This window comes from Dendrobates tinctorius, unplaced genomic scaffold (genome assembly GCF_039654945.1).
Source record: "Dendrobates tinctorius isolate UK_male_01 unplaced genomic scaffold, ASM3965494v1 ptg000013l, whole genome shotgun sequence".
Lineage (NCBI taxonomy): Eukaryota > Metazoa > Chordata > Amphibia > Anura > Dendrobatidae > Dendrobates > Dendrobates tinctorius.
The window spans coordinates 11,952,218-11,966,043 of record NW_027361681.1 but is presented as its reverse complement, the minus strand read 5'-3'; the positions used below and the strand labels follow the sequence as shown (position 1 = coordinate 11,966,043).

The 13,826-nt window shown below is 49.8% G+C and overlaps 1 protein-coding gene across 1 annotated transcript in view; it reads left to right on the top strand.

The window, feature by feature from the left end:
* LOC141069451 (protein CutA homolog) overlaps positions 1-13,826 on the top strand; it is a 77,990-nt gene that overhangs the window by 21,234 nt on the left and 42,930 nt on the right. The window lies entirely within an intron of this gene.

Here is a 13,826-nt window from a genome sequence, read left to right as displayed (position 1 = left end):
ATGGTCTGCCTGGAATTTCTGTTACAGTCCTTCTAGGGTTAATCCTATGTGGCCTCCCTTTGGTTTGGGGAGGGCTTTAAGTAAATGCACTGATGCTATGCTCGTTGTGATACGTCCAATCCTGGCTGAGTAGCTGACCCTTGTATACCTGTGTATATTGCCTGCATCTGTACGATTGCTCTGTGTATGACCCGATCTGCTTCCCGTTTGATATTCGTCTGCTGAGTCTGTACTTTCTGTGTTACTCTTGGTTCGACCCCGGCTATGTCCCTGACTTCCCGTCCGCTTGTTCCCCTGGTACTGCGTTGCGCTCTCTGGCTTCTGATTCCCGGCTTGCTTCTTAGCACTCTATTCATGTTACCCGCTTGTTACTGTGCTGCCCTCTGATCTGACCTCGGCTTTACTGACTATTCTCCCGGCTCTGCTGGGTCCCACTATCTCTGCTAGGAGTTTGGGACCTAGCTCCGCCACCAGTCACTCCCCCAGTGGTCCCGTGTTGCAGGTCCTGTTCCTCCTGCAGCACCCTTTCAGCCGTGTTCACATTCCACTGCAGGAGTCCTCGGGTTTCCCCAGCACATCTAAGGGACACGCATACAGTCTGTGGTGGTGGGTCTGATATGGTGTCCATCACACTAATTGTGCATTGTATTCTGGGACCAGTTTGTTGACTTTGAAAGTAGATAGGGAAAGGCTGAGAGAGTGGACTGAACGACACTTTGTAAATCTAAAAATAGATCACATGCCTCGGGTATAAAAGAGACCTTTTTTTTTTCTTCTGGTTGGTGTCACTGTTCTACCTCCGACACTTAATTCATAATCTTTGATTGTCTATCTGATAATATTACTGGTGAATATCCAGAATGTTCAGTTTCTTCAATAGACTTTAATGATTTCATTGTTTTTGGCTCCATCTAGTGACCAGAGTCATAACCGCAGTGTTATTGTGTGTTGTACTTCCTGAATCTTTCCCTCCGTTCACAATGTATTCTGGGAAGGTTGCAAGGCACCCTGGTAAGTTTTGCAAAGGATTATGGTTAGTCCAGCCCCCATTTTCCCTCCAGTTCTCCATTTTCTCTGAGCCTGCATCCTGGAAGCATCTAATTTCTCTTCCCCCTTCGCAACTGCATCGCTGGTATGCAAACACGCTTCCTGCAACTAATTTCTGTCCCATATTAGCCTGCCTAGTTAGTTTTCCCCTCCTCAGCTAGTAGAGCAGATGTTGATTCTTAATGTACTATGTATGATATGTATCCCTGATGTACCCTGTATTGACTCAGTGTATATATATCTTTTGTTTGTAGTTTCACCGCATCAATATACCACCACATTCAATAAAACATAGATTCAACCTACAGTCTCCTTATTGGACCCCGGTATAGCGGTTTAGCTGCCTGTATAAGCTACCTGAAGTCTGCTTAATTTAGTGAGGACAGAACAGTGAAACAGCGGCTGTCCAGCTAGTGGGAATACAGAGAGGAGAGCCTTCCATCTTGCAGGACCGCAGTGAAACAGCGGGTGTCCAGCTAGTGGGAATACATAGAGGAGTGCCTTCCATCTTGCAAGACCACAGTGAAACAGCGGCAGTCCAGCTAGTGGGAATACAGAGAGAGCCTTCCATCTTGCAGGACCGCAGTGAAACAGCGGCTTCCAGCTAGTGGGAACTCAGAGATAGAAGAGTCTTCCATCCACCAGAGGTCAGTTACACAGCGCCATGCAGCTAGTGCAATTCAGGGAAAAGACAGCCCTTCATCCAGCTTGCAGGAACTAGTGAAACTGCAGAAATCCATCTAGTGTGATTCAAGTCACCGGCTACACAGAGACTAATACAGCTAGAGCAATCTCTGCACAGCAAAGCATCCCTCCAAGACACCATGTCCCACAAATCACACAGGAAAAAATCCGCTACATCCGTCTCCTCAAAGACTATCCATCAGCAGCGCGGTCGCCATTGCCCGCGCAAATGCTGAAGCCGCCAAAATGCGAGCAAGCTATGCTGAAGAGATGCAACTTAAATTAGAGAAAGCACGCCTAGAAGATCAAGAGAGAAGGTCATGCATAGAGAGAGAGGATCAAGAGAGAGGGTTATGTTTAGAAAGAGATGATCAAGATAGAAAGACACAGTTAGAGAAGGCACATGTGGATGCCACCTTAGAGAGCCTAGCAGTAAAAAGAGAGGCTGCTGCAGTATTAGCCGAAGCAGAATTACTATAAGTCGCGCACAACCCTGAGCTGCATAGCCGAAGCAGTGCATCAAGTCTGAAGTTGCCACTGCAAGATCCACCACAACGCACATCTCGGTATGTAAATGAACTTCCTGATCCAAACTATAACCAAGATCACGACACATCCAGTGAAGCAAGTGAGAGTCATCATGAGGCTCAGCTCCAGGAAGACGTGGAGCAAAACAACTCTGCTAATGTCTACCTTGCCCCTCGCCAGGTAACCAACGTGAATCACCTTGCTGACACACCGCAGCAATATGACACCGGCTGGCACCACCCTGAGGATACTAACAGGTATGAACGCACCTCACATCACTATCAGGGTGACCCATCACCAGTATACTCTTTGGACAACTGGTTCACAACAGAATTTGCTAAGTTCTTCACACAATGTGATCTGGTTGCCAAGGGACTCATGAAATTCACTGATCACGCTGAAGGTTACAGAGCTTGGAAAGCTTCCTTCCAAAATGTCACTAGAGACTTGGGGCTACAACACAGGGAAGAGATAGACCTCTTAGTTAAATACCTAGAAGAGTCAGTCAAACACGGAGTAAGGATCAGAGACATTAATATAAATCACCCTCAAGTTGGCCTCAAAGAGATCTGTAAGAGGCTTGATGAGTGTTACAGCTCAGCAGTGGTAATAGAGAGAACCTTGTTCAAAAGAATCGATGACTTTCCTAAAATATTTAACAAAGGTCTCCAGAAACTTAGAGAACTAGGTGACCTGCTAAAAGAGGTCCTAGTTGCTAAATGTGATGGTGACCTACAAGGACTTGCATTCCTTGACACAGCCAAAGGTGTTAACCCTATAGTCCAAAAGTTGCCCTACAATCTACAGGAGAGGTGGCTCACACATGGTTCCACGTATAAATACAAACATTGTTCCCAGAGAATTTTGGCTAATTATTTAACATGGCTCCCAGGAAGATGCTTGACCTGGGGCCTCCCCCAACTGCTTGGTCTGCCGCCTCCGCGCCATTGTGCGTCATCCTGCCGACTACGCCACTTGTAATAACCTGCATGTACGGAGGATGTCGCCACGGATCCGAGACAGACCAAGAGTTAAAGGTTTATTTACAGGGATTTTCTCTCCACACAGGGAGGAGCAGTAGGGGGTTAAATATGACAGAGTAAAATAGTAAAGCAGAACAATGGCGCTGAAGAAAACAGTTAAACGGTTATGCAGCGTTAAAACGGTTAAACTATGATAATTATCACTTATCAGTCCGGGGAAAGCTTGATTGAAGGGTCTACTTCTCCCACGTCGGCACCGGCAACAGTCTCTAGAATCTCTGCTCAAGTTGAAGTTATAACCTCCAGGGGTTAAAGCTGGGAGCTGATGAGGAACCCGGGTCTCCCGGCTCTGAGTCTCTGTGTAATACCCCGCCTGTCTAACTGCAGGAGCGATGCTGCGCACGCTGTTAAGTCTCTTCACCACAATCGGGGCTACGGCTCGTCATTGCGGTCCCTGGGAATACGCGCTCACGTCTCTGTCTCTCTCTGGGTGCACAGTGTAACAGCCTGCTCTCTGTCCTGTGCGCACTCCTTTCCTGCCCTGACGCTGCACAGTTTCCTGTCCATCCTCTCTTCTTCCTGGTCACTGCCCTCCACGGTCACATGGTCCGGTCGGTCCAAGTCAGAAAGTCTTCCCCCCGGCAACCCTGCTGTTTGACTAGGTGGTTCTGGACACGGAGCAGGAAAGGTAACCCCTTTTGCGCTCTCCTTCCTCTTCACCCCCTTACACCTATACACAGTATGGTGGGCCCACAGCTCCCGTATATACAATATGATGTCCCCACAGTTCCCCTGTACACAGTATAATCAGATAACTGCTCCCTTATACACAGTATAATGTCCCTACAGCTCCCCTATACACAGTATGGTAGGCCCACAGCTCCCTTATATACAGTATGATGGGCCCACAGCTCCCGTACATACAGTATGATGTCCCCCAGAGTTCCCCTATACATAGAATGATGTCCCCACTGCTCCTCCAAAACACAGTATAATAGATAATAGTGTTCTGTGAGTTCCACTGCCAAGAGGAAATTAACTTTATTTCTCCCGGCAGCCTCACTCTTCCAGACATAGGGGCAGTGTCAGCACGGTTTCAGTCACTGCTCTGTGTATAGAGAGCAGCAGCTGTAACTGCACCCTGGCACTGACTGACGCCTGGCTCAGCACCCTCTTCCACACGGGAGCTTTGCTAATGGTGCCCCTATAAGTAATAATGCTTCTTAAGTGCCCACTTGACATTTAATAACGTTCCCTGAGTCCCCTCATGTACGGTAACAATGGCCCCAGCTTCGTTGATGTCAGCAGGCAGTCATGTGACGACTCTTTTGGCTTCTCTCAATTCTCTTCTATTGAGAGAAACCAAACGTTTCTAGTTGACACAAGCATATAGCAGATGCAGTTGCGTGACCATTTGATAACGCCAGTGATATAAGGGGCTCATGCAGCAGGCGCCTCCTGTTATGATTTGGCAGTCTGCTTATCATTCAATTATTAAAGCACCACTCTAGCGGGGGTTCAACGTTTCAGTGGTGCTTTAAGCGCAAGTCCCCTGCCCCGGTCCCCTGTCCCGGTCAACTGCATTTGCAGCAACAAAAAAGGCAAATGCAATTCTAGGATGTATTAACAGAAGCATTCAGTCTAGATCACGTGAAGTCATTATTTCCCTCTACTCCTCTTTGGTCAGACCTCATTTGGAATACTGTGTCCAGTTTTGGGCGCCACATTTTAAAAAAAGACATCAACAAACTGGAGCAAGTTCAGAAAAGAGCGACCAGAATGGTGACCGGTCTGCAAACCCTGTCTTATGAGGAAAGGTTGCAGGATGTGGGAATGTTTAACCTGCAAAAGAGAAGACTGGGAGGAGACTTAATAACGGTCTACAAATATCTCAAGGGCTGTCACATTGCAGAAGGATCATCTTTTTCTCATTTGCACAAGGAAAGACTAGAAGCAATGAGATGAAACTGAATGGGAGGAGACACAGATTAGATATCAGAGGAAACTTTTTGACAGTTAGAGTGATCAATGAGTGGAACAGGCTGCCACGAGAGGTGGTGAGTTCTCCTTCAATAGAAGTCTTTAAACAGAGGCTGGACAGATATCTGTCTGGGATGATTTAGCGAATCCTGCTTAGAGCAGGGGGTTGGACAAGAGGGCCCAGGAGGTCCCTTCCAACTCTACGATTCTGTTCTATTCTATGTACTCATCCTCCGGCGTATTCACCATTTTTTGGCACCGCTCCAGTCCCACGGCTCAATCTTCTGAGTGCAGCTTCTGATTGGCCAGAAGTTAGAAACTACGTCACAACTGCTCGATGTAAGTCTAAGAGGGCCAGAACGAGGCGAGAAAGAGGTCAGAATGAGGCTCTCATAGACTTAAATTGATTAGTGACCTCCTCAACACTCCACGAAACATGGAGCAGCGGAAGGTCACAAACTGCAGAAGATGGACCCAAGCGGTGTGGTGGCGAAAACAGATGAAAACGCCGGAAAGTGAATATCAGACAGTTGGTCTTGGATTTAAAGTGCCACTCCAGCAGTGAAATAAAAAAAATGCTGGAGTGGTGCTTTAAATGTGATGCAGCTCATGGCTTACTCAGCTGGTAAGGATAAAATGCCCCCTACCTCCCCTTCCCAGAGAATAACTATTACATGTGATGGAGTGCATATAATCTCATAACAAAACCGTATAATCAGCCCCCCAGTGCCGTCGCCCCTCCCCCACCTCAGCCCTTACAATACCCTTGTCCTCTCACATTCATCCCCCAGTGCCCTGTCCCCCTCCTCACAATACCTCCATCTTCACATTCACCCTTCCAGTGCCGTCGACCCTCCCCCACCTCAGCACTCACAATACCCTCATCCTCTCACATTCACCCCCCCAGTCCCTGTCGAACCTCCCCCACCTCAGTCCCCACAATACTCTCATCCTCTCATATTCACCCCCCCCAGTGCCCTGTTGACCCTCCCCCACCTCAGCCCCTACAATACCCTCATCCTCTCACATTCACCCCCCAGTGCCCTCTCTACCCTCCCCCACTTCAGCCCCACAATACCCTCATCCTCACATTCACCCCCCAGTGCCCTGTCAACCCTCCCCCACCTCAGCCCCCACAATACCCTTATCTTCTCACATTCACCACCCTAGTGCCCTGTCGACCATCCCCCACCTCAGCACCCACAATACCCCCATCCTCTCACACTCCCCCTCCTGTGCCCCCACAATACCACCATTCTCGCACATTCACACCCCAATGCCCTGTCCCCCTCCCCCACCTCAGCCTCCACAACACCGCATCCTTTCAAATTCACCCCCCAGTGCCCTGTCGATGATCCCCCACCTCAGCCCCCACAATACCCTCATCCTTTCACATTCACCCCCTAGTGCCCTGTCCCCCTCCCCCACAATATCCTCATCCAAGCACATAATGTTTCTTTTTTTATAGTCTTCCGATTCTGGGGCTCGGCGTAGATGTCCTCAAAGCGCCTCCCAGGGTCGTCGGCGTTAGCGTCGGGGAGATCAGCAGAGAGTAAGTACCTTTTTTTAAAAAAAAAATTTTTTTTGTATTTTTCAACTTCATGTGGATGATTTGAGTGTAATGTTTTTGTTTTTTGTCTTTTTTAACAGGCTTCTCAGCATGCTCCCGACTCCTGACCATGAGTAGGTAGGTCTAGACATCGACCTCCTTATTGATCTAGTCCGAGAGCGGGAGCTGCTGTGGAACATGGGGGGTCGCCGCCACGCTGATGTTGTTGTGACCCATCGGCTCTGGGAGGAAGTGTGCAATGAAGTTGTTGAAGATTGGGAGGACCTTGATGCTCGGGGTCAGAATCAAGCACGTAAGTATTTACAGTTCAGTAAGTTATGTTGCAGGATGTAATGTGTTGTATACTAACCAATTTGTGCTTTCACTTTACAGGGAACAGAGTTATCAAGCAGTGGCGGTCACTCAGGGATCGCTTCAAGAGGGAGTTCAACAAAGAGATGCAGGCCCCGTGTGGATCGGGAGGACGCAGGAACTTGAAGTATAAGTATGCTAGAGCCCTGTCGTTCCTCCGGTCAACTATGGTGAGCAGAAGGTAAATATTCCCCACCCCATTTACTAAGTAAAAATGTTTACATGTGTAACCTTTTTTTTTTGTTTCAGCCAGGGCCAAGCAATAGCAATATATTAATTACATTTTTTTTCTTTGTACCACAGCACCGTCTGCAGCACTCGGGAGTCTGCAGAGTTGAACCCTTCTGGAGCGATCCCACAGGAGTCCACCATTGGGGACCACTTCGACAGACCCGACCCATCTGCAACTTCCCTGCCTTCCCTCACATCTGGTCCCTCGGTCCCATCCACCAGCGCTGGAGCATCTTGGCAGACTTTGTTACATGAAGCTGCTGGTGACGAGGTAGCTTTTCCTTTATCCCACCCCTCTGACACTGCTGCCACCTATAGAACACCTTTGGGTTCTGGGCGGCAGCACCAGAGGGGTCAGGAAAAGAACTATGCGCCCAAGTTCTTGCATCTAAATGCATCCTACCAGAACTCGCTGAAACTGTTGTCCGAGCAAATGAGTGCTAGATTCAACCTCATGCACAACAGCATGCTTGAATTGAGCACACGTCTGGATAGGATCATTTAGATGTAAGTAAATCGCCCAATCATTCCTTTTTTCAGGCAGTAGTTGTCATGTCGGACGCTGTTCACACCACAGCGTCCGGCAGGCAGCGGTAGTTCCATCTCCGTCCACTATAGCCTCAGTGGCGCCGGCTTGATTTTACTCAGGTTATCTGGGGTTAATCTAGCTGGAAATCAGGTGGGATGTTTGGTCACGCCCACGGTCTTTAAATAGTCGTGCTGGCCTGTGGGCGTCGCCGATTATAGCTTGTGTTTTGTGCCAAGTGGTTCCGGTCTGGAGTGGAGGTGTTGGAGAGAGAAATTCATATCTGGTGTCATATGATCCGTTGTTACCTTTTCGCCTTCCTATATTTGTGCTTTGTTTTGCCCTGTTCACATTATAGTATTGTCCTGTGTGGTTGCGGCGCGGTGTGGTTTGAGTTCTCCCTGTCTGTCATTACTGTGTGGGTTTTGGTGGTTGGACAACTCACTGGGTGGAGGGTGGAGGGTTCAGCTTAGGGCTGAGCAGGAGATAAGGAGAGGCTGGAGGCTCAGGCATTTGCACCTTTAGCAAAAACCCTGGGTTGAGGGTCAGACAGGGTTTTCCCTAGTTTGAGGGACTCCGCAGGGGCCCCGGGTATTTCAGCCTCCTTTGACCTAAGCCCCGCATAACATTATAATCGGCCTAACATTTTTCCATGGATTCCATGACTTCCATAAACTGCCAGTTGGCGGCGCTGTCCGTACAGGTCACCGAGTTGAAGGGGGCAGTTCAGCAGCAGGGCCTGGTTGTAGCTAATGTACAAGCGGCTTCTGCTGGTGCAGAGCCTAAGATTCCGCTGCCTGAACGATTTTCTGGGGAACGCAGCAAATTTGTCATCTTTCGGGAGGCCTGCAAGTTATACGTTCGCATGCGCCCGGTCTCCTCAGGTAATGAGGCTCAGTGGGTGGGTCTGGTGTTATCATTACTGAGTGGGGACCCCCAAGCATGGGCGTTTTCCTTACCAGCCGACTCTGCTACGTTTCATTCGGTTGAGAATGTTTTTTCAGCACTCGGGCTCATTTATGATGACCCCGACAGATTGGCTTTAGCAGAATCTAAAATCCGCGCCCTCTGTCAGGGGGAACGTATGGCGGAAGACTATTGTCCAGAATTTGGCCGTTGGGCAGTAGACACACAGTGGAACAACCCAGCGCTGCGGAGTCAGTTTATTCATGGGGTCTCAGAAAGAGTTAAACAGGCCCTCCTGATGTATGAGACTCCTGCATCGTTAGAATCTGCCATGAGTTTGGTTATTCGTATTGATCGCCGTTTGCGTCAAGGGGCGCAGGAGACGCTGCCTCTGGGGGAAAGCAGGGGTGCCAGTGTGGTTGCTGCAGATGAGCCCACGGAACCTATGCAAATCGCTGGGGTATCACATGTGCAGCGTCGCGTTCCTGGGTTCAGGAAGCATGGAGCATGTTTTTACTGTGGTAAAAGAGATCATTATGTAAATGCTTGTCCTGTGCTACCAAAGAAAGTCGCACCGGCGGAAAACTGGTAAGCTCAGAGGGTATGGAGGAGGCCCAACTGAGCGTATGCATATCCTCCATGATGGTATCTCAATGTATGCTCCCTGCCAGGGTTATTATTGCGGGCAGAGAGCTACCAATATCAGTGTTTGTGGATAGCGGTTCAGCCACCAATCTCATGGATGAGGAGTTTGCACGCATGGCAGGTTTCAAGATCGAAAAACTCCCTCATCCTATTCGCGTGGTTACCATTAATGCCGCTCCCCTCCCACAGGGGGAGATTACTGAGTTTGTAGCTGAGGTTAAACTCCACATTGGGGTCCTACATTCTGAGTGGGTTACATGTAAGGTACTCAATAATCTCCCAGCACAAATAGTCCTGGGTTTCCCATGGTTGTCTAAGCACAACCCGGTGATTGACTGGAGAACCCAGGACATAGTCCAGTGGAGCAGTTTCTGCCAGGAAAATTGCTTGGCCACATGTGTGTCCGCCGTGAAGTCCAGCCTTCCGGAGGCATTGCTGGATTTTGCGGACGTATTGTCTGAGAGGGGTTGCTCAGAACTACCTCCACATCGAGCCTATGACTGTCAAATTAGGTTAAAACCCGGGGCTAAATTGCCAAAGGCGAGGATGTTTAGTATTTCTGGTCCGGAGAGACAAGCTCTTAAGGACTACATTGCGGAGAGTTTAAGTAAAGGGCACATCCGGCCTTCATCCTCACCTGTAGCAGCGGGGTTTATCTTCATTAAGAAAAAAGATGGGGGGTTACGCCCGTGTCTGGATTTCCGGGAGTTAAACCTGATTACGGTTCGTGATCCCTACCCGATGCCTCTGATCCCTGATTTTTTCAACCAGGTGGCTGGTGCGAAGTGGTTTTCCAAACTTGACCTCAGGGGGGCATATAACCTCATAAGGGTCCGTCAGGGGGATGAGTGGAAGACGGCATTTAATACCCCTGAGGGTCATTTTGAAAGCCTAGTTATGCCATTTGGGTTGACAACCGCGCCTGCTGTGTTCCAGCATTTCATAAATGATGTATTTGCTCATGTGCTGGGGAAATTTGTGATTGTGTACCTGGATGATATCCTTATTTATTCGAGCGACCAGGACACTCATTTAGAGCATGTCAGGCAGGTGTTACAGCTGCTCCGTGAGAATAAGCTCTATGCTAAGCTTGAAAAATGCGTGTTTTTTCTTCAAGAGTTGCCTTTTTTGGGATATATTGTGTCCGCCGCAGGGTTTAAAATGGATGCCGCGAAGGTGCAAGCGGTGCTGCGATGGGAACGGCCTGGTAATCTAAAAGCGCTCCAGCGGTTCCTTGGGTTTGCCAACTATTATAGGAAGTTTATTAAGAATTTCTCTACTATAGCCAAACCGCTCACGGACATGACGAAAAAAGGTACCAATCTCGCTATCTGGTCTGAGGATGCGGTGCGTGCATTTGAGCTTCTGAAGAACCGTTTTGCTTCAGCCCCCATTCTGGTGCAACCGGACGTATCTAAACCTTTTACGGTGGAGGTCGATGCGTCTGAGGTGGGAGTGGGGGCAGTACTGTCACAGGGCTCGTCCTTAAGCAATTTGCGTCCATGCGCCTACTTCTCCAAGAAGCTGTCGCCGGCCGAACGGAATTACGACATCGGCAACAGGGAGTTGTTGGCCATCAAATTGGCTTTTGAGGAATGGCGACACTTCTTGGAGGGGGCGGCCCACCAGGTCACAGTCATCACCGACCATAAAAACCTGCTCTATCTGGAGTCGGCCAAGCGTCTGTCTCCCAGGCAGGCTCGCTGGGCATTGTTTTTTACACGTTTTAACTTTCTGGTGACTTACCGTCCTGGGGCGAAAAACAACAAGGCGGATGCCTTGTCCAGGTGTTTTCCGGGGGGAGAACCTCGGGATGAGCCGGTACCCATCCTCCAGGAAGGTGTAGTGGTTTCGGCTCTCACGACTGAGGTAGAGGCGGAGATTGCCGAGGCCCAGGAGGAGGTACCACCAGGACTTCCCGCTAATAAGTCGTTCGTACCCCTTCATCTTCGTCTTAAAGTGTTGGGGGAACACCACGACTCGGTCCTGGCCGGTCATCCAGGGGTTAGGGGCACCTTGGAACTGGTATCGCGCCGCTTCTGGTGGCCAAAAATCCGTCAGGATGTGGTTTCGTACGTGACAGCTTGCATCACGTGCGCCAGGGCCGTCGCCCAGAACCCGTCCTGCTGGCACTCTACAGCCTCTGGGGATACCTAGTAGGCCATGGACAGAAATCTCCATGGACTTTATCACAGACTTGCCTGCCTCGGCGGGGAACACGGTCATCCTGGTGGTGGTTGATCGATTTTCGAAGATGGCGCATTTTGTGTCGTTGCCTTCCTTGCCCAACGCGAAGACGTTGGCTCAGGTCTTTGTGCAGGAGGTGGTCAGACTGCACGGAGTTCCATCGGACATAGTGTCTGATAGGGGTACCCAGTTTGTGGCGAAGTTTTGGAAAGCTTTTTGCTCAGGATTGGGGATCAAGTTGTCTCATTCGTCGGCGTTTCATCCGCAGTCAAATGGTCAAACTGAGCGCATGAACCAAAATCTGGAGCAGTATTTGCGATGTTTTGTGTCTGACAACCAAGAGGAGTGGTCGACGTTCCTTCCCTTGGCCGAGTTCGCATTAAATAATCACCGCCAAGAATCATCGGGAGAGTCTCCGTTCTTTTGTGTTTATGGGCACCATCCTCAATTTTGTACCTTGCGTCTGGGGGCGTCCCAGAGGAGGACCGGTTAGGAGTTCAACTATCATCGGTCTGGAGGAGTGTGAAACAGCGATTGCTGAGCATGAGTGCAAGATACAAACGTGTGGCTGACTCTAGACGCGTGCCAGGTCCGGACCTGTGTGTGGGTGATTGGGTGTGGTTAGCTACTAAAAACATAAAACTCAAAATTCCATCATTGAAATTGGGTCCAAGGTTTATTGGCCCTTTTAAGATTGCTGCCATCATAAACCCGGTTGCTTATCGGTTGGAGCTTCCTGCGGTATACAAGATACACAACGTGTTTCACAGGTCTTTATTGAAAAAGGTGGTAGGCTCTGTGGACACGACGCCGATGCCACCTCCAGTCATGGTGGATGGCGATTTAGAGTTTGAAGTCTCCAAGGTGGTGGACTCTCGAGTACTGCGCCGTACTCTTCAGTATTTGGTGCACTGGCGGGGGTATGGTCCGGAGGAGAGGTCTTGGGTACCAGCCTCGGACATACATGCGGATCGGCTGGTCAGTTCCTTTCACCGCCGTCATCCGGACAAGCCGGGTCCTATGAGTCTTGAGGGCCCTGGGGTCCCTCGTAGAAGACGGGGTACTGTCATGTCGGACGCTGTTCACACCACAGCGTCCGGCAGGCAGCGGTAGTTCCATCTCCGTCCACTATAGCCTCAGTGGCGCCGGCTTGATTTTACTCAGGTTATCTGGGGTTAATCTAGCTGGAAATCAGGTGGGATGTTTGGTCACGCCCACGGTCTTTAAATAGTCGTGCTGGCCTGTGGGCGTCGCCGATTATAGCTTGTGTTTTGTGCCAAGTGGTTCCGGTCTGGAGTGGAGGTGTTGGAGAGAGAAATTCATATCTGGTGTCGTATGATCCGTTGTTACCTTTTCGCCTTCCTATATTTGTGCTTTGTTTTGCCCTGTTCACATTATAGTATTGTCCTGTGTGGTTGCGGCGCGGTGTGGTTTGAGTTCTCCCTGTCTGTCATTACTGTGTGGGTTTTGGTGGTTTAACAACTCACTGGGTGGAGGGTGGAGGGTTCAGCTTAGGGCTGAGCAGGAGATAAGGAGAGGCTGGAGGCTCAGGCATTTGCACCTTTAGCAAAAACCCTGGGTTGAGGGTCAGACAGGGTTTTCCCTAGTTTGAGGGACTCCGCAGGGACCCCGGGTATTTCAGCCTCCTTTGACCTAAGCCCCGCATAACAGTAGTTGAGCACATAGACAAGCTATCTCCTGACCAGCAGATGAATGTAATGCAAGCCTGCCAGTTTGCTCTAGCGCAGGTTAGTTCCCAAGCCCATCCACCCGCCCCGGTAGTTCCACCCGCACCTCCAGCCACTGTCCCTCCTCCCTCTCCTGTACAATACCAGCTTCCTGCCCCATACCAGTTTCTAACCAGAGCATCTGTGCCTCCACTCCCTGCCCAACCTGTACTCCCTTCTCAACCTGTACTCCCTGCCCAACCTGTACTTCCTGCCCACTACCACCAGTCTCCTTCCACACCCATCATGCCCCAAATACAGCCCTCTTCTCCACCTACCACCTCTTCTGTCTCCCAATCCCTCCACTCCACCCCTCAAACCTTACCAAATCCCATCCCTATTCCCATTTTTTGTCCACCCATCTTCTTGGTTTCTGCACCCCTTCGCCTTCTGCTTTACCTTCTGATCCGTCACCACCACAATCCGCTCTCCATACTCCCACTGTCGAAGTGGTCCGATCT